This window comes from Panthera pardus, unplaced genomic scaffold (assembly GCF_024362965.1).
Source record: "Panthera pardus isolate Hobbes unplaced genomic scaffold, ASM2436296v1 HiC_scaffold_20, whole genome shotgun sequence".
Taxonomy (NCBI): Eukaryota; Metazoa; Chordata; class Mammalia; order Carnivora; family Felidae; genus Panthera; species Panthera pardus.
The window spans coordinates 32,174,677-32,202,461 of NW_026526766.1; the positions used below are offsets into that span (position 1 = coordinate 32,174,677).

The window sequence follows — 27,785 nt, forward strand, 5'->3', positions numbered from 1 at the left end:
TTTCCCACTTTGGTTTCCCCGTTAGTAGCGCATGCGCAGCATACGACTGCCACCCGCTTTGTCTCCTGAACACTTCGTTTACCATTTCTTCCTACGGAGTCGAAAAGGCGCGCTTCTTTGGGTTCTTGAGAATGTGGTCCGGAAGCTGGCGACCACGGGTAGTTGTTCGCCCTCATCTGCTGAGACTATAGAGGTCGCCCCCACCCTCACCCCAGGGTTGAAGTAAGGGTGCAGTGGGCAGGGCGGCGCAGCTGGGGAATCGGTCCTGCGTTGGGTGTTCTCTCAGAGCCAGAACTCGAGTGGGGAGCGCGCGTGCTAGTAACCCGTGATGCGGCTATGTCGCTGTCATCTTCCCTTTCCATTGGGTTATCCTGGGTGTGAGCCTGCGCCACACGAATGTATTCTCTCACTCAGGAGAACCACAATCCACCCTCTCTTCCACTAATGTAAATCTAAGTTGGCCTGTTTTTGTTTGTTTTAGATTTTTAGCTACCCAGTTCAGGAAACACCTTCTATCTTGTCCGTGATTTCCATCCTATTCTCATGGTGCTAGGACTAATACACAGTTGCCATCTTTAGGTGTTTACCGTTGTATTTGGCATCCCCCATCCTTTCATGGTATTTGACTTGATTTGACATGATAACATTTTTAAAATTTTATTTAATTCCAAGTTAGTTAAAAAATAGTGTAATAATGGTTTCAGGAGTAGAATTTAGTGATTCATTACGCATAACACCTACTGCTCATCTCAACAATACCCTCCTTAATGCCCATCATGCCCCACCCCCCTCCCAGCAACCCTCAGATTTTGTATTTAAGAGTCTTATGTTTTGCCTCCCTCTCTGTTTTTATCTTATTTTTCTTGCCTGTATGTTCATTTGTTTTGCTTCTTAAATTCCCATATGAGTGAAATCACATATTTGTCTTTAACTTATTTCACTTAGCATAGTATGTTCTAGTTCCAACCAAGTTGTAGCAAATGGCAAGATTTCATTCATTTTGATCGTGATATTCCATTGTGTACACACACCACACTTTCTACATGCACTCATTCAGTCGTTGGACATTTGGGCTCTTTCCATAATTTGGCTATTGTTGATAGTGCTGCTATAAACATTGGGATGTATGTGCCCCTCTGAAACAGCATACCTGTATCCTTTGGGTAAATACCTAGTATTACAATTGCTGGCTTGCAGGGTAGCTCTATTTTTAATTATTTGAGGGATTTCCATAGTGTTTTCCAGAGCAGCTGCACCAGTTTGCATTCCCACCAACAGTGCAGAAGTGTCCCCCTTTCTCTTCCTCCTCTCTAGCTTTGGTTGTTTCCTAAGTTGTTAATTTTAGCCATTCTCACAGGTGTGAGATGGTATCTCATGGTTTGGGTTTGTATCACCCTGATGATGAGTGATGTTAAGCATCTTCATGTGTCTGTTAGCCATCTAGATGTCATCTTCAGAAAAGTGTCTGTTCATGTCTTCTACCCATTTCTTCACTGGATTATTTGTTTTGTGGGTGTTGAGTTTGATACATTTCTTCACAGATTTTGGATACTAACCCTTTGTCATTTGCAAATATCTTCTACCATTCAGTTGGTTGCCTTTTAGTTTTATTGTTTCCTTTGCTGTGCAAAAGCTTTTTATCTGGATGAGGTCCCAATAGCTCATTTTTACTTTTGTTTCCTTTGCCTCCAGAGACATGTCTAGTAAGAAGTTGCTGTGGCCAAGGGCAGAGAGGTTGTTGCCTGTTTTCTCCTCTAGGATTTTGGTGGTTTCCTTACATTTAGGTCTTTCATCCATTTTGAGTTTATTTTTGTGTATGGTGTTAGAAATTGTTCCAGGTTCTTTCTTCTGTAGATTACTGTTTGCTGAAGAGACTGTCATTTTTCCGTTGGCTATTCTTTCCTGCTTTTTGGAAGAGTAGTTGGCCATACATTTCTGTATCCATTTCCGGGTTCTCTATTCTCTATTTTGTTCCATTGATCTATGTCTGTTTTTGTGCCAGTACCATACTGTCTTGATTACAGCTTTGTAATAAGGCTTGAAGTCCAGAATTGTGATGCCTCCAGTTTTGGTTTTGTTTTTCAACATTACTTTGGCTTTTCGAGGTCTTTTCTGGTTCCATACAAGTTTTAGAATTGTTTTTTCTAGCTCTGTGAAGAATGATGGTGTTATTTTGATAGGGATTAGCTGAATGTGTAGATTGCTTTGGATAGCATTGGCATTTTAACAATATTTGTTCTTCTAATCCAGAGGCATGGAATGTTTTTCCATTTGTGTCTTCTTCAATTTCTTTCATAAACCTTCTATAGTTTCCAGATACAGATATTTTACCTCTTTGGTTAATTTATTCCTAGGTATTTTATGGTTCTTGGTACAGTTGTAAATGGGATTAATTCCTTGATTTCTCCTTCTGCTGCTTCATTATTGGTGTATAGAAATGGCCACAGATTTCTGTACATTGATTTTATATCCTGCAACTTTGCTAAAATCATGGATCAGTTCTAGCAGAGTCTTTTCAGGTTTTCCACGTAGAGAGTGAAAGTTTGACTTCTTTCATACTGATTTGGATGCCGTTTATTTCTTTTTGTTGTCTGATTGCTGACTCTAGGACTTCCAGTACTATGTTGAGCAACAGTGGTGAGAGTGGACATATCTGTCATATTCCTTTTTTTTAAATATATATATTTTTAATGTTTATTTATTTTTGAGAGAGAGAGAGAGAGAGAGAATGCAAACGGGGGCTGGGCAGAGAGAGAAGGAGACACAGAATCCAAAGTGGGCTCCAGACTCTGAGCTGGGCCCACTAGGCCCCAATGCAGGGCTCAGACTCATGAACCATGAGATTATGACCTGAGCCGAAGCTGGACACTTGACCAACTGAGCCACCCAGGTGACCCTCCTGTTGTATTCCTGACCTTAGGAGGAAAGCTCTGTTTTTCCCCATTGAGGATGATATTAGCTCTGGGTCTTTCGTATATGGCCTTATGATGTTGAGGTTTGTTCCTTCTATCCCTACTTTGTTGACTTTGTTGAGGGTTTTTATCCAGAAAGGATGCTGTATTTTGTCAAATGCTTTTTCTGCATCTATTGAGAGGATCATGTGGTTATTATCCTTTTACTAATGTTATTTATCACATTGATTGATTTATGGATATTGAACCATTCCTGCAGTCCAGGAATAAACCCCACTTGATCATGGTGAATAATTATTTTAATGTATTATTGGATTCGATTTGCTAGTACCATGTTGAGAATTTTTGCATCTGTCTTTATCAGGGAAATGGTCCATAATTCTCCTTTTTAGTGGGGTCTTTGTCTGGTTTTGGGATCAAGGTAATGCTGGTAATACACAGAATCTGAAGCAGGCTCTGAGCTGTCAGCACAGAGCCCGACATGGGGCTCGAACCCACAAACCGTGAGATCATGACCTGAGCTGAAGTCAGATGCTCAACTGACTGAGTCACCCAGGTGCCCCTAAAAATCCAATCTATCTTTAAGATAAGTTTGGTAAAAGTCTTTTAGTCATATAATTAAAAAATTAAAATGTAGAAAAGTATATAGTGAAAAATCTGTTTCACATCCTTACAGCCTATTTGCTTAATTTCCAATGCACCCCATCCCAAAGACAACTAGTTGGGAGGTTATGGTAGTTTATGCTAGTTGGCTAGACAACTAGTTGGGAGCCAAGGAAATACAAATACACTTATTTTCCTACTTTCTTTTTTTTTTACACACAAAGAGTAGCCTAATCTACATAATGTTCTGCATCCTACTTTTTTTTCATTTAAAAACATTTTTGAGGGGCGCCTGGGTGGCTCAGTCAGTTGAGTGTCCAGCTTCGGCTCAGGTCATGATCTCACAGTCTGAGTTTCGAGCCCCGTGTTGGGCTCTGTGCTGACAGCCCAGAGCCTGGAGCCTGCTTCAGATTCTGTGTCCCCCTCTCTCTCTGCCCCTCCCCCACTCATGCTCTGTCTCTCTCTGTCTCAGAAATAAATAAACATTAAAAAAAAATTAAAAAAATAAAAAATAAAAAATTTTTGAGATCCATACGCATATACAATGTTATCACTTTTTGTACAGCTGTACAGATTCCATGGTATGGCTATACTATGTGTTTTTTTTTATTTTTTTATTTTTTATAACCAGTCCCCTATTGATAGCCATTTGGGATTGTCTATTATGAACAATGCTGTAATGAAAAAAATTGTTGTTGTGCAACTTTATGATGATACAAATTCCTAAAAGACCATTTCTGTGTTAAAAGTTATATGTATTTGAAATTTTGATAGATAAATGCCCCAGCCTTCTGTAAGCATCTGTGTATATATTTTCCCATAGTCTTATCAACAAAATGTTAGCATACTTATTTCATTTGATGACTTGATAGATTGTCATGATATCACATAATATTTTTAATTTTCATTTCTCTTGGGAAATGAGCATCTTATATTTAAGAGCCATGTATATTTTTTCTTTTCTGGGAACTCAGTGTAAACCCTTGTCAATTTTTCTATTGATTTGTTTTATTCATTAATTTTTAATGTATTTTTAGTTCTTTTTTTTTTTTTAATTTTTAATGTTTATTTTTGAGAGAAAGAGCACATGCATGGGAGGGGCAGAGAGAGAGGGAGACACAGAATCAGAAGCAGGCTCCAGATTCTGAGCTGTCAGCACTCATGGGGCCTGAACTCATGAATTGGGAGATCATGACCTGAACCAAAGTCAGAGGCTTAAATGACTGAGTGAGTCAGGTACCCAAATATACATCCTGCTTCTTTAAATTTTTTTTTTTTTTTTCAACGTTTTTTATTTTTTTATTTTTGGGACAGAGAGAGACAGAGCATGAACGGGGGAGGGGCAGAGAGAGAGGGAGACACAGAATCAGAAACAGGCTCCAGGCTCCGAGCCATCAGCCCAGAGCCTGACGCGGGGCTCGAACTCACAGACCGCGAGATCGTGACCTGGCTGAAGTCGGACGCTTAACCGACTGCGCCACCCAGGCGCCCCATCCTGCTTCTTAATAAAAGGACCTGCAGCAGAGATAATGTATTCAATATGATTGGGAAAATTGAAAGGAAAATTTTCTGCCAAGCGTAATTCATTTGCTGTGATGGAGCATATTTCAGTCTGAGCTTCTATCAGCTATGGCAAAAAGGGAAAGGTATTTGGCAAAAGGAAACAAATAGAAAACCTTTAGTGGGTTCTAAAAATTCTAAACAAACTATAAAGCTATAAGAGGAATCCATTACCCTGACTCTGTTTTGTTTTTTCCCCCTAGAACAAGACAAATTCATAGGAAAAATGGAAAAGCAAAAGTTCTGATGTTTTGCTTTTGATTTCACCAACTCCAGGTGTTTTCTTTTTAGAAAGGTAAGAAATTTATCTCAGAAACCAACAAATATGCTGTACTTGAAAGATTCATTCTCACTTAGATTGCTGAAAAGCGTCTCTAACAATTCAGCTAAAAAAAGAATGCTTACCTGTCTAGTATCTTTTTTTATTTATTTAAATTATTTATTTATTTATTTATTTATTTATTTATTTATTTAAGTAATCTCTACAGCCAAAGTAGAGCTTGAACTCATGACTCTGAGATCGAGAGTTGCATGCTCCTCTGACTGAGCCAGCCAGGTGCCCCCACGTGTCCAGTATTTGATTCAACTGAAAATGGACACCAGAAAATCCCTTTCTTTTTAATAAATTAAATAAAAATAATTTAAAATGAGTACTTTTGAAAGCACTGATACTATAAAAGGTAATACTAAAAAATAAAGGTCCAGAAGAAAACAAAATACTTGGAAACTCACAAGATGGTATAGGGACCATTTGGAACCCCAAGGTCAGTATGAAGATTATTTTAAGCTGAAGACATTTGAGAATCAATACGTGCAGAAAGAAGCCTTCTCAGAGCTTCCCTTATATAACTAAAAGCAGAAACTTCTGGGAAGTGAGGCTGCAAGAATTTCCCTGTCAGGGTCAGCCTACCCCAAGGAGAGAAATCAAGAGTAGACCTACTATAAATCCCTTTCCCAGAAGAGTTTTATGGCCATGAAAAGTAAGGAAAACCACTCACAGCAGCATAAACAAACTATCACAAAGTTTCTTTCCAGATTGTTTTTTTAAAAACCCATTTGTTTTTCTTAAGTAAATCTCTTTATTCTTCCCACAAAGTCTGTTTTTCTCTACTAAATTAGGTTAGCCTCTGACTAACTGTTCAATGAGCTAGATTCCTCCTTTATTAACACCATATGCCTATGAATAAACCTTAATTATCAGATCCCCAGTTGCTGAACTTAAAAGGGTGGAGGAAGTTTTTCCTCTCTAACAGTGGTCAAAGGGACAGCAGTTTTTTCAATGAGGAAAAGAAAATGGGGTGGTAGTGCAGGGAACTTCAAATATTTTCCAAAAAGAGGAAATCTAAATGGATCATAAACAAAGCCTTTTAATTTCATAAATATCCAGAAAAGGCAAATTTAAATCACCCTTCTGATTGACAAATATTAAGAATCTGACAGTACCTAGTATTTGGCAAGAATGGTGAACAACAGGAGCATTCAAACACTGCTGGACAGAGTGTAAATAGACACAACAGTTTTACAAACAGCTTGACATTTTCTAAAAAATTGAATATACAGATATTCTAGGACCCAGCACTTTCTCTTCCAGCTATACACTCACCCTTGCTACTCAACTGCGGACTATACACCAGAAACCTCAGCATTTCCCAGCAACTTGTTAGAAATGTAAATTTCTGGGCCTTACTATAGATCATATGAATTAAACTCTGCATCTTAACAAGATCTTGAGTGATACATAAGCACCTGTGCCCCAGGATCCATGGACAAGAATGTTCTTGATAGCTACAAACAAATAATCCCTTTATCTATGAACAGGAGAAAGTATGCTATATTCATAAAATATATGAAAACTACATGTTAATGAAAAGGAACAAATTAGAGTTAAATGCAACATGGATAAGTATCACAATGTTGAGAGAAATAAGTAAGACATAAAAAAATACATAGACTATAATTCATATATGTAATCTTCAGTAACAGTTACAACCAAACTGTGCTGTTTATGTATGATAAGGTACATTAAGGTAATGATACTAAAAAGGGGAGAAAGTAAAGCAAGAAAGTGATTCAGGGTGAAATCAGGGTGGAATTTCTCCAGAGGAGAGGGGTGAGTTGTGATCTTGGAGGGAGGGAGGCAGTTGTAGGGTGTTTACAGAACAGGTGTATGTGTTGGATAGTGTCTAAAGTGTTTCTATTTTATAAGTATTTAAATGGTTTATAAGTTCTGTGTAGTTTTCAGTATGTGTGTTATATTTCACATTAGATAAATAAATGCTATAGACTTATTTCCAATGATATCTGGATGGCTGACAATGAGAAAAACAATAAACAGGAAGTAACAGCAAAGTAAATTGGCACTGGATAGACTAGAAAAAGAAAAACCAAGGCCTCCTAGTGTTTGTTCTATTGAAAATAAGGCCTTTTTTTTTTTTTTTTTTTTTTTTCCTGGGTAAGGCAATCTTTATTTTCCATGAGGGATGTTTGGGCATACAGACTCAAAGAGTGGATGTGTTCTAGGGGGAGGGGTAGAAGGAAGCAGGAGAATGGGAGGAGGCTACAGACCATGCCAGGGTGGAGGAGGAGATGGGGATGACAGAGGGTGGGGAGGGGTTGGGGTTGCGTGGCAGGGGTGGTAGTGGTAGATGGACACAGGATATAGCACTTAGAGATCAAAGAGGAGGCCATACCCCAAGCTCTCACCTTACATGTTTTCCTCCTTCCCCTAGTCCTGCCCCCTGTCCACCTGTTTGCATTTGACCACAGACCCTCACAGGAGTAGCAGTTCAAGAACCCTTTTCTGAGTCAAACATAGAGGGAAATGGTGTCCCATGTTGGAACTATCAGAGGAACATCCCAAAAATTGAGTTAAGGAAGATTTGGCCACTAGGGCACCTAAATAGTAAGTTAGGTAAGGTGAAGAATGCCCAAAAAGAAAACAATCAACCTCGGCTATGCTTTCTGTAGCTTTTATACCTAGATCTGATGTTCATGGAGTGGCCTTGAAGCCTCTCATTATCATGGCCTTGATGGAGATTGGTGAATATATTATTTTAATCTGGAGAAAGTTCCTTTCTGTGTAAAATAGACTATATAAGATAACTAAACTTCAAATTGTTGAAAATAAACCTCACTTGAAAGAAAAAAAAAACCCAGAAATTCCTAAGAATGTGTCCAAACATTAACAGATGATAACAGGAACAAAGAAGTCCTTGGGTTCATGACCACTTCAGAATATGCTTCAGAATACAACTCACTTTTTTTTTTTTTTTTTTTTTTTTTTTTACAACTCATTAAGAAGGCTGGGCTTAAAATTGTACTCGGGACTCTAAGAAAGTAGGCATAAGACAGAGGAAGATAAATTTAGGATGGACTTTGAGAAAGAAGTGGCAAAGAAATCTGAAAAATGTTACAAATTTCTGGAAAGATAAAACAAGAAATCACTAAAATTTATAAAAATAAAAATGGTCATTAATTGTCTTAGTCCATTCCGGATGCCATAAGAAAATACCACAGACTGGCTAGTTTATAAACAACAGTAATTTATTTCTCACAGTTCTGGAAGTTGGGAAGTCCAAGATCAAGGTGCCAATATGGTCACTTGGTTTACAATTGTGCTTTAGTGCTGTGTCCTCTCTTAGTGGAAGGGGCAAACAAGCTCTCTGGGGTCTCTCTTATAAGATCATTAGTTCTACTCATGAGGGCTCCACCTCATGGATAAGCCCCTCCCAAAGGACCTACCTCCTAATACCACTACACCAGGCATTAGGATTTCAACATAAGAACTTTTGGGGGAAACACGTTAAGACCACAACATCAATGAAGCAGAAGTTGTTAAAGAAACCATCAAATGTGAGCTATTTCAAGAGTAGGGGGCAAGAAATTCAGGTTTTGGAAAATAGAGCAGTTGCCACAGAAAGTAGAGAATTGGGATGAACCAGCCACATTGAGCTGAGTAAAACCTTGAAGGTCATAAGAGGTCTCCAAATGTGGGGCGCCTAGGTGGCTCAGTCGGTTAAGCATCCAACTCCTGATTTTTGACTCAGGTCATGATCTCATGGTTGGTGCGTTTGAGCCCCACGTTGGGCTCTGCGATGACAGCACAGAGCCTGCTTGGGACTGTCTCCCTCTCTCTTTGCCTCTCCCCTTCTCTCTCTGCCTCTCTCTCTCAAAATAAATAAATAAGCAAACAAACAAACATTAGAAAAAAGATGTCTCCAAAAGGAAAGAACAGATCTGTTGATTACAGAATTGCAAAGAGAATTGGAACAGTTATTTTGAGATGAATTCTGAAACTGAGGACAAAAGTAATGAAAAAACTTTATGTATATACTGAAATAAGCAATAGAGAATCAGGGCCCAAGCTCTATTAGAACATGAAGACAGAAATGCTTCACTAGGCAAGATAAAGTGATACCAGCTACTCACAAATCATAGATTGTAGATGGAAGTTGGAAGACCACAGAAGGAAGTTGAAAGAGTAGTCCTGTTCATTGCGATTATTCCAGGTTTAACTAGAAACAGACCCTAAAGCAGAGTATCAAGAAACTAAAAACAAATGTTATGTACTAGGTTGAATAGTATATCTCCCAAATCCATGTCCACCTGGAACTTGTAAGTGTGACTTTATTTGGAAATAGGGTCTTTACAGATGTAGTCAAGTTAAAATGAGATTATGCTGGATTAGAGCAACTGGTGTCCTAAGAGGGGAATTTGGACACAGATATACACAGAGGGAAGACGGACAGAGATAGGAGTGATGCTGTCATCTGGCAAGAATGCCAAAATTTGCTAGCAACCACCAGAAGCTGGAAGAGTCAAGGAAGGATTCTTCCCTAGAGACTTTAGAGTTGGTGTGACCTTGCTGATGCCTCAATGTTTGACTTACGGCCTCCAGAACTGTGAGAGAATAAATTTCTGTTGTTTTAAGCCACCCAGTCTGTAGTATTTACTATATAGCCCTAGGAAACTAACATACCCTATGATCAGATAGCGGAATGAGAAAGGTCAGGAACAATTAGTTGAAATAAAACAGTAAAAGCAGAGAATTCAATATCTGGAAAATTAATACAAAACAAGAAGATAACATTGCCATTCTGTAACAAAGTCCACTAAATTTTTTTTTTTTTTTTTTTTTTTTTTTTTTTTAGACAAGGACAATTTTAATCCTCCATTATCCTGCAGTAACAACCACTGCTGGCTTTATATGTATTAAAACTGCATTTGCCAAGAACTGTGAACATTGAGAATCTTTACATAAAGTCACATGGTTGATACAGGTACATAGATACCTTCTAGCACCAACAGAATACATACACAATACATATCAAATGGTCTTGATGGATAAATTCGCTTCATTAGATACTCATATTTAGTAAAATTCACAGTTAATACAGAATTTCATTTTCTTAATTTATCTTTATTACACATTTTTTCTAAGATTTTAAGTATTTAAAAAAACACCACTCATTCATTCAAGGTTGTAATTTGTAGGGCAATAAACAATGGGTTCTAAATTTCTTAAAGGTGTCTATAGCAATTTAAAATACCAGGAGTCTTCTTTTCAATTTGTAGCACCTGACTTGAGACCTTTATTAAGTGCAAAGTTTAAGTTCATTTAGTGCATTCATTAAAATTCATTGTCACTGTTTCTCTTGTGAGAAAGACATTTCAATTGTTATTTCTCAGACTACCTATATATATAGAGAAAGAGCATGGATGTATATTCTTTCCAATTGGGTAGAATTTTATTTTCAGAATTTATAGCTAGAACAAGAACTCACAGCATCTCTGAATGGCCTTTCACTCAAAACAGTGGTGATAGTAATGTATAAAATGGATTTGGGGTCTTCCTCCCTATTTAACATTACCAAACGTGTTTCCAAAGTATTCTTGGAAAATATTTAAAAATATATGAATAATCTACCATATGGTACACCATCATTCTCTAACCATTTCTCAGTTGTTCATTTATATCAGTTGCAATTTTTTTATGAGTAACATTGTGGTGAACATCCTCACCCACAGTTTTTAGCAAGAATAATTCTATCTTTAGGATAATGTTAACTAAGTAGCTTACTGGGTCAGACTGCAGATGGTTTTAAGGCTTTAGTATACTTTACCAAATAATCTCCAGAACGTGAACAACTCCTACCAACATTAATTTACTGTGATCACGAAGTGGACTTGGTATCAATGAAGGAAATTCAACCACAAATCTATTAGATGTCCAAGCATCTCAAAACTCACACCAAAGAAGCAAGGAGACAATATTAATGATGATTAAGCCAAAATTCAAATTCTTTAAAACATTACTCAGCTTCAAATCATGATTTAATTAAATCATGATTATTTTAAGAAAATTAACTCATTAAATCATGATTATTTTAAGATAATAAACAGAAAAGCTTTGCACAAAAAAATCTACTGTTTTTCCAAAAATAAAAAGTTAAAAAGAGAAAAAGTCAGTACTAAATGACCAAAAATTTTTATTTGACTAAATTCTATTTCATGCGTAAGCATGACAGTCTCCCCTGTTTTTTAGACTTTGGCAATTAAAAGAACACGCAGCCTTATACAGAACAGTGAAAATGCCAAGGGTGAGAGTAGTCTACAGTTTTACTGTAGGATAAATATATATATATTTTTTTTTTTTTTTTTTTTTTTTTTTTTTTTTTATTTATTTTTGGGACAGAGAGAGACAGAGCATGAACGGGGGAGGGGCAGAGAGAGAGGGAGACACAGAATCGGAAACAGGCTCCAGGCTCCGAGCCATCAGCCCAGAGCCTGACGCGGGGCTCGAACTCACGGACCGCGAGATCGTGACCTGGCTGAAGTCGGACGCTTAACCGACTGCGCCACCCAGGCGCCCCTAAATATATATATTTTTAAAAGGCCTCTCTCCCTTTGGCCATATCTACTCTCAGTTCAAATCATTAAATAGGGACAAATTTTCAAAATCACTTCTTTACTTCTCCAAGATTTTCGATGCTACCATCATTCACCACCTCTGGCCATATTTCCTGAATGACATCAATGATGTCATCTGTAAAGCCTTCCTGAATGATGATTTCATCCTCTCCTGTTACTGAGATACCACAGGAGAATTTTTGAGCAAAAAATCTTTGTACTTCTTTTAGATCAATTTCAAAAGTTGCAGGGCCACATACTCTTGTTACATATTTCTTCTTTGCTCTGGGAATTTTGGCTATCATAACCTTTTGTGGTACAGTCTTCTTTTTTTGCTTTATTTGACCCCTTCCACCTGTCTTCTGCTTTTTCTTTTCTTCTTCTTCCCCTGGTGTGCCTTGACCCTCACTAGTTCCAGCTTCTTGTTTGGGTGAATTTTCTATAGTTAAGTTTTGCAAACTCATTTGGAAAATTCTCTAACCACTGTTCACATTTAGCGACATCAGGCATATATTCACAGTACTCTGTTGGTAATGAACAGACTCCACAGTAGAGGACTTAAAGTGGGTAGTCTGCATCTAACTTGGTATTTGCCCAGCTCTCCTTTGCAATCATGCCTACCAGATTCAGAAATATCAGCAGCCATCTCAAAAACCCAGGTGGTCACGCAACCCCTGCTGCCTCCACTCCACCACTACTGCCAGCTCCACTGTAATTTGACCCTTGTCTAGGATACAGAAGGAACTGTTGCTAAAGAGAAAAAAAATCTTCCTAAGGCAGAAATGAATTCAAGTTATCAGAATTAACATCTCACTCACAATGCCTTCTTTAAGAAGCAGTCTGGGGCGCCTGGTGGCTCAGTCGGTTGAGCCACTGACTTAGGCTTAGGTCATGATCTCACGGCTTGTTGGTTGGAGCCCTGCATAAGGATCTGCGCTGATAGCTGGGAGCCTGGAACCTGCTTCGGATTCTGTGTCTCCCTCTCTCTCTGCCCCTCCCTCACTTGCACTCTGTCTCTGTCTCTCTCTCAAAATAAACAAACATAAAAAAAAAAAAAAAAAAGGCAGACCTAATTTCAGTTCCTGATGTTACCATCCTGTGTGTTACTTTGGGCCTTTTAGTTAATCTTCCTAAAAAACATTCCTCATCTCAAAAAATGAGTAAAAGGTATTAATTACCTAATATGGTGCAGGCTTTGTAAAGCACCCATTATGTAGTAGGGACTCATAGTAGTGCACTTCCTTTTTCCTTACCCTAATATAAGATGATAAAATGCTACTTAATAAGACTTCGGTGCTATGCTTATAAAATGTACATGCCAGAAAGGGTACCTTACTCTGAAATTTATGCTGCTGTCTTATTTCCCTCATGAGCCTGTGGTGGTGAACTTAACCAAATATATTTTCTAATCTCCCACCCTTAGTGACAGACTGATACATATACCAAATCTTACACTGTAAACACTTGACTTGTTAAAAGAAGAGTAGAAAGATTTTTTAAAAAGAACAAGTACAAGGTGAAAAACTTGCTGTTATAATGAACAGAGGTCTTTAGAATTGATTGAGGAAGATTCCTTTCTCCCTCTGCTCTACCCTCTTCATCACCGCAAAGATGAAATCACCTTGTATTGATTCTTTAAAAAGGAAAGTAAAGTATAATGGAGGGACTTTACAAAGTATAAAACAAGGACAGGCTTAGAGGTTAGTTTGTTACTGTTTATTTGTTTTTTATTTAATCTTTTCTCTCCATAATCCTCTACAGATGCTTCATTTTTAAGGTTAGTAACCGCTATCTTGATGGAGGCAAGTGGGAAGGCCCCTGGAAGTAGGATCCCCTGGGTAAGAAAGATTCCATGCTCAAAGAAGACTTGGCTTAGGTTTTGTCAGGAGTGGAGAAAAATGGGTCATTTTACCCAGACGATCTTGTCTAAAAGCTGCCATCTAGTGTTCATTTCTGAGAATACATGCTGACATACTAATCCTGTGGTTCTCTATCCCAAGGCCATTTTTATTGATGTTTTTTATGGTTATGCACAGATTCTGAGACAATTTGGTTACCAAAAGGAACACAATGTTAGAAGGAAATTGTTTTTCAGATATTTTCATCATATACGTATAGTACTGCCAAAATAGGGCTTTAGAATAATAACAGTATAATAATATTTCTGAAGGAAATTATCTCATATTGAACTGCTGTAATAGCAATTTAAAAAAAGTAACTCAGGTTATCTTATCCATCCTTCTAGTTAGTAAATGTTGCCTATAGTTTTTATTGGAGAGAGGGAGAGAAAAACCATTTATTGTATATTTTCAATATGCCAGACTCTAAAAACATTATCTTATATAAGTCTTACAACAATCCTTTGAGTTAAGCATTCTTTTCTTTTAAAAAATATTTTTATTTATTTTTGAGAGAGAGAGAAGAGAACATGAGAGAAGCCAAGAGAAAGGGAGACAGAGAATCTGAAGCAGGCTCTGCGCTGACATCAGAGAGCCCAATGCAGGGCTTGAACTCATGAACCATGAGATCATGACCTGAGCATAAGTCAGACGCTTAATGGCGTGAGCCACCCAGCACCCTTAAGTATTCTTTACTTTTTTCCCCTCATCTTTACTGAAGTGGAATTGACAAAGGAAATTTGAGTATTCCTAACACTATTTTACATATGAGAAATTGTAGTGAAATAATTGACTTTAAAAAAATTTTTTTTAATGTTTATTTACTTTAGAGACAGAGACAGACAGAGTGCGAGTGGGGGAGGGGTAGAGAGAGAGGGAGACACAGAATCAGAAGCAGGCTCTGGGCTCTGAATGGTCAGCACAGAGCCCTACATGGGGCTTGAACTCAAAAACTGTGAGATCATGATGAGAGCTGAAGTAAGACCCTTAACCAGCTGAGCCACCCAGGTGCCCCTAATTGACTTTTTATCAAAGAGCAAGTTGACTAAAGAACTCACATCTGTCATACTCACGGTCAGTGCGCATTCATTTATACCACAATACCTAGTAAACTTTTTGAAATTCAGGGGAAGTCTTACAAACCCCTTTTACTGCTTTCATAAATTGTTCAAAGGTCTAAACAACTCTAGAAATCATGGCATTAAAAGGAACCTCTAAAGGGGCTCCTGGGTTGCTCAGTTGGTTAAATGTCTGACTTCGCTTCAGGTCATGATATCATGGCTCATGAGTTCCAGCCCCGTGTAAGTTTCTATGCTGACAGCTCAGAGCCTGGAGCTTGCTTAAGATTCTGTCTCTCTGTCTCTCTGCCCCTCCCCTGCTCGTGTTCTGTCTCCCTTTCTCTGTTTCTCTCTCTCTCTCTCAAAATAAACATTAAAAAAATTTAATAAAAAAAATAAAAAGGAACCTCTAAACTCCCACATTGCTCCGTAGGATTATTTCCTTAAAACAGATTGTAGTTTTGAGACATGAATCAAAATGTACACAATTCTTTTTTTTTCCAATAAAGTTTATTTATTTATTTATTTTGAGAGAGAGAGTGCGAATGAAGGAGAGGCAGAGAGATGGGGAGAGAGAGAAACCCAAGCAGGCTCTGCATTGGTAGCACAGAGCCCGATGCGTGGCTTCAACTCATGAACCATGAAATCATAACCTGAGTCGAAACCAAGAGTTAGACTAAACCACCCAGGAGCCCTGAAAAGTTACAAAATTCTAAGTTAAAAACACTTGGGTGGTTTTATTCTTGAGTTTTGCTAAAGCAAATTCATGAAATGTATGGGTTTTTTTAAAGATATACTTTAATTATAATACATTTGGCTGAAATCCCATATTTTATATTATATTTACTTAAACCTTTAGCTATTCTGTATTACTTCAGGAATGCAAGTTCTTGCATGGATCAACCAAATGTGCTATGCCCCCAAATTTCAATTTTTCATTGTGTACAGACTGTACTAATCACAACAGAGAAAACACACAGTTAATTTTTAAAAATTAAAATATTAAATTTCCTAGATTCATTATGTAATGTATTTGATCACCTTTTGAAATTTGATGAGTATTTAACGCTAAATTCCCAATTTGGAACAATTATTTTAGGGAGCCAGTATGATTTATTAATGAATCATTTAGCATAGAAAAGAGGACTCATTGATTGCCAGAGTCCAGCTCCAGCAGGTCCAGGGGTTCCCAAAGGAAGAACCGCGTCGGTGAAAATAAAACTAAAATAAAAAACTAGAAAATAAAAAACTAAAATAAAAAACTAAAACTAAAATAAAAAAACTAAAAATAAATAACTAAAATAAAAAACTAAAATAAAAACAAAAAATAAAAATGGACACAGACAACAGCAGTGTGTTGAACTGGCCGATTTATTGTAGTAAACATGCATTATATATGCTAGTGATTTCCTTGTAACATACATCATCTATGTTTTTCTAACATTACCTAATTTTAAAAATGTTCCTATGTGTAAACAACCTTTAAGAAATAACATGGTGATTTTCCCCTAACTTTCCCGCATACCCTTTGATTATAGATTAATTTCTTACATTATTCCATTATGCATCTGCATTTATCTATAATCTGCAAAGCATTCGCTTTGCTGTTCTCGTGAAAGGCCCTCCATTTCTCAACACCTCAAGTGGAACAGTTACAGGGACATGACCTCCTAACCACATGAGGCCAGAAGAACAATGTGTTTGCCTCGGTCCGAGGTGCCAGAAAGGGGCTGAAAAAGCCTTAGAAACCCATGCCCCATACATTCTCAGAGAGACAATGCACCTAGGAACCAGTGAACCATTCTATACCTTAACCAATTAGGTTCAGTCATCATCTGGAATGCCTCCGGGGGGCCAGGTGGGCCTAGGGGTTGAAGTCACTTGTGCCCAGAGATACACTCCTTAGTTGCCAGAGTGGGGCTTTCAAATTCATATGTCTCTTCTTAGTTGGCTGCCTTTGCTAGCAAAGGTATGAGGCTATCCTTCCTGTAAGTAGAGGAGTCTCCATGGGGGATGGCAAGGGCTAAATGTAAGGCCGCACAATTTCTTGCGGAACCTTATTTTCTTCCCTAATGGTTCTTTTCCCAGGGGGCCTGCTGAGGGCAATTCCCCAACAGACAATACCCCAGGTAGTTTTAAGGCCAAATTACCTAAAAGTGGGAGTACAAGAAGCTTCACTGTCTGTGGGCCGCCCTGCAGTCACCAATCCGTCCACAGCCCGGGCCCTGCCACTCAGGCTGGGATAGCTCAGCTTCCAGCAATTGATTTGACATTCATCTTTCTAAAACTTGAGCTGCTTTTCTTAGGCAAGATTATTTTCCTTCAATCCTGACAACAGTTCAATTAGGTTTGTAATAATTGTGTGAATTTTTAGGCAAACTACTGCAAATACCCCTCATTTTAGTGCTCAACACAATAAAATTTTATTGTTCACATCACAGTCTTAACATGGATTGGTGGAGGTTCTGCTCCATGCATTCATTTAAGGAACTAGGCTCCTTCTCTCTAGTACTCTACCACCTTCAAGGCAGGTAGGATTGTCTAAATCCCAGTTTTCCCCCTTTAGGAGTCTGGCTTCAGGGCCATGCTTTTTTATCCATTCCTTCCCTATGGCTTGTTCTTACCAACCCAGAGTTAGATTTCTCTTTTTGAGCCTAAGATGTGCTTTTATTTATTTATAGATTTTTTTAATGTTTATTTTTTTTTGAGAGAGAAAGAGCATGAGTGGGGAAGGGGCAGAGAGAGAGGGAGGCACAGAATCTGAAACCTGCTCCAGGCTCTGAGCTGTCAGCAGAGCCTGTCGAGCCCAATGCTGGGCTTGAACTCAGAAACGGCGAGATCATGACTGGGCTGAAGTCGGTAACTTAACCAACTGAGCCACCCAGGTACCCCTAAGATGTGCTTTTATAAAGTTGACTATAAAATAATTTAATTCATAGAATATTAAGCATCAGACACAGTCCTTCACACTGGCAAGTTATCTTTTTGGCTAAATAAATCCACAAATACATTCAGGCAAAATATTCAGAAACAAATTCTTCACATTTCATACATATTTATGAATTGAAACTTCATGATGTTACTTTTGAAAATATATGTATAGACCTATCTGTATATATGTATTTTAATTGACTGGCAAATGGGCAGTTGTTCTTTAGACCTTAAATATAGATGCACACATACATATATTTATTTTTAACTTAAGAAACTGTAACACATTTGTAGCATTATAAACTGTTTTTAGAGGGTAAAATTATTTTATCTGCAAAACAGAGATTACATGTTAAAATGGAGCTTTCACTTACACATATTTAGATTTTAATATTTACTCCTGCAACATTAAGATTCTTTTTTTTCCCCCAAAAAGCCAACAAGTTCTGTACTCCCTGGCCTTTAATAATTTCTTTGAATAGTGTGAAATTACCTTATTTTTATATATTTCCAGTTACTGAAAAATTAGGTTTGGGGCAATTAAGGTGTTAAATTCATCAAAACACATCTAGGGGGCCCATTTAACATGAAGAGATGGCTTCCATTGGAGCACAGATCTTTTAGGGAGTAGCTGGGTACTCTGGATGCATCCTTTCTATGGTATGACTTCCTAAGGACTATAGGCTATAGGCTTTTGGTGATAATTCAGGCAATTAGTCCTATATGGAGGCAGTTTGGTAGAAGATTCCTGCATCAACTAGTTCTGGGCATCCCAGAAGGAAACCTGGAAGGTTTAGTCAGTATAGGGTGATTTTAAGTTAATAGCAACATCAGGGAGTTGCTGAGGTTTATTGGGGCATTCATTTTTCCAGTGGCCATGCTTTTACCATGGTTACATTTGGACTACATAGTCCATTGGGGGGAAATGGCACCAAGTATTTGGTGCTTATCATAGGAACCCAATAAGGAAGTATTTACTTTCAGACCTAAGCAAGAGGGCCCTGTACTTAGTGGCCCACACATACCACAAACACTAAACTTGTAAGGCCTGTAGGAGGCAGGAGAAAGTTCTTTTCATTCTTCTTCTTCTTCTTCTTCTTCTTCTTCTTCTTCTTCTTCTTCTTCTTTTTCATGGTTTTCCTCTTTTTTTTTTTTGTATTTTTTAATTAATTAATTAATTAATTAACTTATTTTTTTAACGTTTATTTATTTTTGAGACAGAGAGAGACAGAGCATGAACGGGGGAGGGTCAGAGAGAGGGAGACACAGAATCTGAAACAGGCTCCAGGCTCTGAGCTGTCAGCACAGAGCCCGACGCGGGGCTTGAACTCACGGACCGTGAGATCATGACCTGAGCCCAAGTCGGCCGCTTAACTGACTGAGCCACCCAGGCGCCCCTTTATTTTTTAAATTTATATCCAAGTTAGTGTATAGTGCAACAATGATTTCAGGAGTAGATTCCTTAATGCCCCTTACCCATTTAGCCTATCCCCCCTCCCACAACCCCTCCAGCAACCCTCTATTTGTTCTCCATATTTAAGAGTTTCTTATGTTTTGTCCCCATCACTGTTTTTGTGTTATTTTTGCTTCCCTTCCTTTATGTTCACCTGTTTTGTATCTTAAAGTCCTCATATGAGTGAAGTCATCTGATATTTGCCTTTCTCTGACTGACTAATTTCAGTTAGCATAATACCCTCTAGTTCCATCCACATGGTTGCAAATGGCAAGATTTCATTCTTTTTGATTGCCGAGTAATACTCCATTGTGTATATATACCACATCTTTTTTATCCATTCATCCATCGATGGACATTTGGGCTCTTTCTATAGTTTGGATATTGTTGATAGTGAAAGTTCTTTTTCTTCTACCATCATAGGTTCTCTGGCTGAGGCCCTGCAAATTAGACTGATGAAAGACGAACGAGAAAAACAAGTTTGTTAATATGCGAATCGTGTATATATGTGGGAGTACTCAGAGATAAGTAACTCAAAGGGATGATTAGAACTTGGGCTTATATAGCATTAAAAAAGTTTTTTTTAGTAATCTCTACACCCAACTTGGGGCTTAAACTCATGACCCTGAGATCAAGAGTCACACACTCTTACCATCGAGTCAGCCAGGTGCTCCATGGCTTATATAGCATCTTAACAAAAGAACAATAAATGTTTAGAGAAGTGATAAAACAAAGGAATTGAGTTTCTAGGGCAGCAAATTGCGGGAAGGCAAATATATGGGGAACTAATGGAACATAAAATTAGTAAAATTTGTCATGGAGATTCCACTGGTGTAGTCTCCGAGCTGGTAAGGGTATAGAATTATCTCTAGTCATTAACTTCTGTTCTTTCTGGTTGAGAGAAGATGGGGAATACCTTTATGAGTTTACGTTTTGCTTTTAGGCAAATAGGGGGAGGAAAGAAAGCTTTTTTTTATACTTGATTCTTCTCAGTTGCCTTCAGCTCAAAATAATCCTGATGCTAAAATGATATGTTTTGAAGTGGTGTGTTCTGCTACCCTTCAGGTCCCAGGGAGATTAACACTTCAAGACATCTCTTATCTTGGACATATTCTGATGTCCTCAAAAGAAAATGTGACTGCATCCAAATGCTGTGATGGCTCCCCAGTTGTGCATTGTGACATTGTGCCAACATCAGAGATGGATACTACTGCAGAGTGGAGAGGTTCTGAGAAGCAGAAGCATGTAAGTAGGACATCATAGCAAATTACATTTTTTGCCAGATCCTTTCAGATAGATGAATGCAAGGGATTCTTACATAACAATGACCATTTGCCAGTAGTGTGGTGCATCCATTTCTTGCTTCTCTTCATATTTCAGTGAGTGGTTCCAGAATCACTCATGAATTAGTTTAGCACAGTGTTTGCAAAGCTTTGGAAACATTTATGAATATTAATTTATATTGTATTTAAAGTCCTCTACATGTATGCCAAGACCTGATATACATGAAATATGCTGTTAACATTGTCAACTAGATGAAAAAAATTGGCAACTAGCTGGACATTGAATGCTAAAATCATGTTAGTTTTATTAAAAAAATTTTTTTTAATGTTTATTTATTTTAGAGAGAGAGAGTGAGAGAGTGGGGAAGGGGCAAGGAGGGTGCGGGGGACAGAGGATCTGAAGCAGGCTCTGTGCTGACAGCAGCAAGCCCAATGCAGGCTTGGACTCACAAACTGGAAGATCATGACCTGAGCTGAAGTCGGAAGGCAGCTATGCTCACCACTATACCACCAACGCTGCACAACCTGAGCTGAAGTCAGAAGCTTAAGCCATTGAACCACCCAGTTGCCCCTTAGTTTTCTTTCCTTCCTCCCTCCCTCCCTCACTTCCTTCCTTCCATCCTTTCTTTTTAAATTTTCATAACAGTGTTTAATAAGGGAGTACCTGGCTGGATCAGTCAGTAAAGTGTGTAGCTCTTGATTTTGGGGTTGTGAGTTGAAGCCTCATGTTGGGTATAGAGATTACTTAAAAACCTTAAATATATATATATATATATATATATATATATATATATATATATATATATATATATTTACTAAGATTTAATTACATTTTATTACTCATTGCTGTTATTACAATCACTCATGTCACCCGACATCCTAAGTAGTGTTAGAAGTCTGATATTGAAAAAAATAAAATGAAAGAAAGAAAAAGAATGAACGAACCCTGGTAATGTGCTCCTTATAAGGAATATACCCAATTATGTGCTAGTATAGGGAAAATTCAAAGTTTTGTGAGTGTGTAACCATGAGTATCATGCTCCCTTTATCTTCACTGTTCCCTTCAAAACCAAGAAAACATATGGGTGTAGAGACCACATAAGTTTTCAAATAAGCTGAAATTAGAATTTTGTAGCATTGAAATGGAGTCTTTTCACCAAAGTACAATATAACTTGAAATAGGAAACAGCAATTGGACTCTGCCCAAATCTGTTGACTAGCATTAAGATTGGGCTAATCTTTCTTAGGTGGGAACACTACAGAAGAAAGTCCCACAGGGACTGGCAGTTGAGACACTGTCAGGCAGTTATGAAAATTCATTTTACCTTTGCTGAACATTTGTATGTTGAGCCAGCTGCCTCTGACAGCACAAAAGTTCTAAATTTGACACCTTGAAAGGCTGGTGTCGAAGTGCAAAACCAAAGGCTGCAACAACCTGATTTTGATACAGTGAATGGAACCAGAGTGCACCTGCACTTAAATTCTTTAAATTTCAGCCCACAGTGGGCTCTAAACATTCCTGATAATGTTCCTGTTCAGGTTCCCTTTTTGAAGGCTCCATTTGTGGGGATAGAACATGCTCCATACAGGTGCTTCCAGCAGATGGCTCTTGCCCTCCCCTAAACTTACAGCACAGCCATTGCTTAAGTGCCCCCTTGAAAAAGGTCCAAAGAAAGATATGTAAGCCCATCTATGACATTACCACTTCACAGAGGCTGCAGAGACCCCAGGCCTGAGGGAGACCCACCACATGACATGATCTCTCCATTCCAGAGCTCCAAGGCTGATGAGACCTGCAGCTGGTGGGTGGGAACTCACACCTCTAAGGTCACTGCTCTGGAAGGCCCTATGCTTTGGTGTGGGAATTTATTACTAAGTGGGGTGCATTGACTCCAGCTGGTTCCCACCCTACAGGAATCCCACAGGGGACTAGGTATCATTTCCAACTTGTATTTTCCAGCTGTGTGATGACCGGTCAGTCTAACAAGGAAGTAGGATGCTTCAGTGTCTGTGGCTTTAGTTCAGGTGCTGTGTGGAAGAAGCCTAGAGAACTTAGGTCAGACAAACAGTTGACCAAAGTGATGTAGGGCCTGGCCTAATGGTGCTCACTTTCACCAGTAGATGCAAGCTCATGTGAAGCACCTCAAACCTAGCAGGTCACATGAGGCCCTAAGAAGCAGGACCATTGGCATCCAGGTCTTTCTGTCTACATGTAGGCAATCTGCTGCCACCTTGGTGGAAAAATTTCTCAAGTGGTACCCTTAGTACTGTACTGTGCCACCTTTCTTCTGCTACTTTCTCTTCCAAGGTCCTGGAGGAGTAACTGTCTTTCCCAGCACACAGTGTTGGTGGAGGGTCTGGAACCAGGCAGCTAAGAGGTATGGAGACCACTGGAACACAGACAGTTCCTCTTAGGTTTGCTGTGATATGCCCATTGTCACCTTGAGTGAGCTGCAGACACTGACATCTTACCCAGCCCTGTTGGACTTTTGCTGTCTCAGCTTGCAGCTCTCTGGAGGACCAGAGTTGGTAGTCCTGACCAATTGAATATTGGTGCATGCAGATGTCACTAGATGCCAGACCCAGCCCTGTCCTTCGCCCCATGGGCCTCTCTTTTTCTGAAACCACCATCCCCAGAGAGTTAGTTCTCCTGGGATATTCCCCAGACCCTTTGGCCAGCTTTTCCACCTTTCCCTTCTGGGGTCAATACTTTACAGTGTCTACAACCAAAATATCTCCCCACCAGGAGAACTTTCACCATCCACTGGTCATTTAGAACCCTTCTTCATTTGTGGACATCCATGGGCCTTATTCCACTTCACCTTTCTGGTAGGCTGTCTTGGTCTTAAGACAGTACATGTCTCCAACCTGTATAAATGGATCATCCCTTTGGCCCTGAAGACTATTAAACTGACCCCCATTTGTTTTTTTAGACCTAAGCCCTTCAGCTCAGATTGTCCTTTCCTCAAGGTCCTTGATTACCAACCCATCATAGGACTGGAGTAACTAACCGACCTTTCCCTTTTCAAGGTAGAAGTTTCTTTACATTCTTTCCTCGGGCTACTTTGTTAAAGCGCATTTCAAAATAAGGTATACATTTTCCTTTGATGTTTAGTTTTAGCAGTTTTATCAAACAGTATTTTTCTCTTGGAGCTGCCCTGGTATTATGCATTTCTGAACCAAACAACTCATATCTGATTGTTCTATCAAAAAAATAGGTTTGACATTAGCTGCAATGGAACACCACCTCAAAGCCTGTCCTCTTTGAACTCTCCTGCTTGGGCCTCAGCTGCTGCAGCAAGGAAGCCTAGATAAGGCCATATGGAGGAGAACTGAAACCTTTGGGCAACAGCCCCAGCTGAACTTCCAGTTAGCATCTGCCACCAGCTGTCAGCTTTGGGAGTGAGGTCGTTTGGACCTTTCTTCTGCACATCACAGAATGGGAGTCCTTTTCCAGATGTACTCCATGTGTGAGGTTTGGAAAAAACACGTATTAGTTGATAATATTGCAGTGTGATGGAAAAAGAATGGCAAATAAGATCTAGCAGAGAAGAATGCCAATAGGATCCCTGTGAGGTGGGCATTCCAGACAGCAAGAGGGATGGATGTTCCAAGAGTGGGCAAGCTTGAGGAGAGCAAAAAAGACACCTATTATGATGAAGTCATAGGTATTGAGCTGGAAATAAATAAGGACAGGTGGCTAGGTCCGAAGACTAAATAGAGATTTCTTGTGGCAGAAAGATGAATACCCAATACTTGTTAGAGGTGATTGGTTTAGAAAGGGTTTTACCTTATCCAGATACTTGAAGAACCATTTATATAAGAGGCAAAGAAAAGAATGCCTAACAACACTATTACTAAATTATACTTGAATTTAAAAACAAAGCCTCTTTCATTCTTAAAAGTACCCATTTCAAAAGTTTACATTGCCCACCAAACAGTCTTTATTTTTTTATTAAAGTTTATTTTATTTATTTATTTTGAGAGAGCAGGGGAGAGGCAGAGAGAGATGGAGAGTGGGAATCCCAAGCAGGCTCCACACTGTCAGTGCAGAACCTGATGCAGGGCTCAAACTTACAAACCGAGATCATGACCTGAACCAAAATCAAAAGCCAGACACTTAACTGACTGAGGTACCCCTCAGTAGCAGCAGTTTTTAAAGGATAATTTGGACCATGCTCAAATAGAGCTCTGCAAATTTCTTATTGCACTTTTCTTTACTTGAGAGAGAAACTGTTTGCACGAACATGAAACAAACCTAAAACCTGGACCTTCACAGAGCTTTCACTCACCCAAATAAATGCATTTATTTGTTATTCTTAGCACTTAACCTAATAATACCCCCTGGGTTATATACAACATTCTTCTGAATATCTACAATGTAGCAGTTATTTCTGAACATTTACTCCTGGAAATTCACAGGATGAACAAGTTTGCATGCCGTAGGATTTCTGAAAACCATCTTGGCAAAAATAAAATAAAAATAAGTGAGGTAGGGCACCCGGGTTGTTCAGTCAGTTAAGCGTCGGACTCTTGGTTTTGGCTCAGGTTATATTCTCATGGTTTGTGAGTTCAAGCCCCACGTTAGGCTCTGCACTGATAGTCCGGAGCCTGCTTGGGATCCTCTCTCTCCCTTTCTCTCTACCCCTTCCCTGCTTGTTCTCTCCCTCTCTCTTTCTCAAAAAAAAAAAAAACTTAAAAAGTGAGGTAATCATTTCACAGTATATACATATGTCAAATCATTATGTTGTACATCTTAAAGGAATACAGTGTTCTATGTTGATTATATCTCAGTAAAACTGGGGGAAAATGAATGAGGGCTTTGGAATAAAATTGGAACGTAATTTTACTAGCTAAGTATTTAGTCTGTCTTGGCTTAACTACGGTGACAGTATTCTAATATTAACCTCAATGAATCCTATTCCAAGAATATGGTAGTTAATGGTAAATAGGGCTGGAAGGAAGTTCCTCATAGGTGGAGATTTTTACGAAACCAATTAGAGTCTCAAAGTTCTATTTTTCTAGAAACATCAAAAACTATCAGGATGTGTTGAATTTTGATAGTGACTCTTGAAGATGTTTAGAAATGAAATGCACTGGTTCTTTAGTTGTATGTATATTATGGTGGATTTAATGAAAAGAATCTTCTCAGATCAAAAGCATATTTTCCTCAAATCTATCTTAGTTCCTTAACTACCTTGACATCCCAATTAAGAGCAGGGAGAAAATCAAGGAGAAGACACAGGGAAAATAAAAACTAATACAAAAGGAATACAGTGATGTTTTACATTTGTATCCCAGCATTCTTCATTTGCCCTCATTTTTTGCTGACAATAATAAAATCTGAAGCATGCAATCTCACATAGTGAGTAGCTCAGTCACTGTAACCTATTATGGTAATACCTGCTCATAATTCATCAGGGGACCACAAGAAATACAGAACTACATGCTCACAAAAACAGCAGCTAGCCTTTAAAAAAGAAGCAAAAAAAAACCAAAAACAAAAACAAAAAAAGGAAAGGAAACAAAATGTATGGGGTCATTTCTTCTCCAGAGAATAAAAAAAGACTAAAATATATCAACTGATGGCAGAATATGAGAATTCATTACTCTTCTGTAAAATTTACAAAAATATTTGCATGCTAAAACCTATCAGAGTTTATTAACAAGCTGTCATTTATTGAGCACCTACTAGATACAGAGCACTTTTACATGTCAGTTGGGGTTACCATTCACAGTTCTAAGCCAGAGTAGCAGGGACTGTGGTCATAGGCATACTTGTATGTATGTAACATAACTGTTACAACAACTCCTTTGGAAATAATACAAAACCCAATGCAAACTGGCTTAAGAAAAAGAATTTATTGGGTTACACAATGCAAAATTATTTTCAATAAAAAATAGTTTTGATTTTTTTTCCTTTTTTCTTAATGTTTGTTTGTTAATTTGTTTAGAGCGTGCACAAGGAGCAAAGGGGCAGAGAGAAGGAGAGACAATCCTGCACAAGTGGGGAAGGGGCAGAGAGGAGACAGAATCCCAAGCAGGCTCTGTGCCATAAGTGCAGAGCCCAGTGTGGAGCTCGAAGTCATGAACTAGGAGATCATGACCTGCGCTAAGATCAAGAGCCAGATGCTTAACTGATTGCACCACCCAGGTGCCCCAAAAATAGTTTTTGAAAATAAATTATTATTATTGTTTCAATGTCTATATTTTCTAGAGTCCAATGGACTTCAGAACATCAAAAACTGATTATGTAATTTGCTATTAGTATTATGAGCAATTGAAAAACTCATTTATTTACTTCTTTATTTTTAAATGTTTATTTTTGAGAGAGAGCAAGCGTATGTGCGCATGAGTGGGGAGGGACAGAGAGACAGGGAGACAGAGAATCCAAAGGAGGCTCCAGGCTCTGAGCTTTCAGCACAGAGCCCGATGTCAGGCTCAACCCCACAAACCCTGAGATCATGACCTGAGCTGAAGTCGGATACCCAACTGACTGAGCCACCCAGGTGTCCCGAAGAACTCATTTTTTAAAAGTTTATTTATTTTGAGAGAGAGTGGATGAGAGCACAGGCAGGGGAGGTTCAAAGAGAAGGAGAGACAGAATCCCAAGCAGGTTCCACACCATCAGCACAAAGCCTATGAGATCACTACCTGAGCTGAGATCAAGAGTCAGACACTTAGGGACCCCCTGGGGTGGCTCAGTGGGTTAAGCGTCTTTGACTTTGACTTTGGCTCAAGTCATGACCTCATGGTGGGTCCAAGCCCCATGTCGGGCTATTTATGCTGACAGCTCAGAGCCTGGAGCCTGCTTCAGGATCTGTGTCTCCCTCTCGTTCTGCCCCTCCCCCACTCACATTCAGGCTCTCTAAAAAAAAAAAACCAAACACACACACACACACACACACACACACACACACACACACACACAAAACATTAAAAACAAATCACTCAATCAGCAACTGACCAAGCCACCCAAGGCACGCTGAAAAACTCATTTAAAAAAATTAAAATAAAATTTAATGTTTATTTTTATTTTTTAAATTGTTTTTTAACGTTTATTTATTTTTGAGACAGAGAGAGACAGAGCATGAACGGGGGAGGGTCACAGAGAGAGGGAGACACAGAATCTGAAACAGGCTCCAGGCTCTGAGCTGTCAGCACAGAGCCCAACGCGG

The 27,785-nt window shown here is 38.7% G+C and overlaps 1 long non-coding RNA gene and 1 pseudogene across 3 annotated transcripts; one reads left to right on the forward strand and one right to left on the reverse strand.

Moving 5' to 3' along the window:
* LOC128778578 (uncharacterized) lies at positions 1–26,812 on the forward strand. Of its 3 annotated transcripts, XR_008424194.1 has the most exons (5): positions 1–158; positions 5,279–5,370; positions 20,390–20,569; positions 23,826–24,082; positions 26,562–26,812. It is a non-coding gene; the product is annotated as an uncharacterized LOC128778578 (long non-coding RNA). The 3 variants fall into 3 exon arrangements; XR_008424192.1 differs by lacking the exon at positions 26,562–26,812 and having other exon boundaries at positions 3–158; positions 23,826–26,522; XR_008424193.1 differs by lacking the exons at positions 20,390–20,569; positions 23,826–24,082; positions 26,562–26,812 and adding an exon at positions 19,748–20,372 and having other exon boundaries at positions 12–158.
* On the reverse strand, positions 11,985–12,636 carry LOC128778577 (density-regulated protein-like; annotated as a pseudogene).
* Positions 26,813–27,785: the final 973 nt, after the last annotated feature.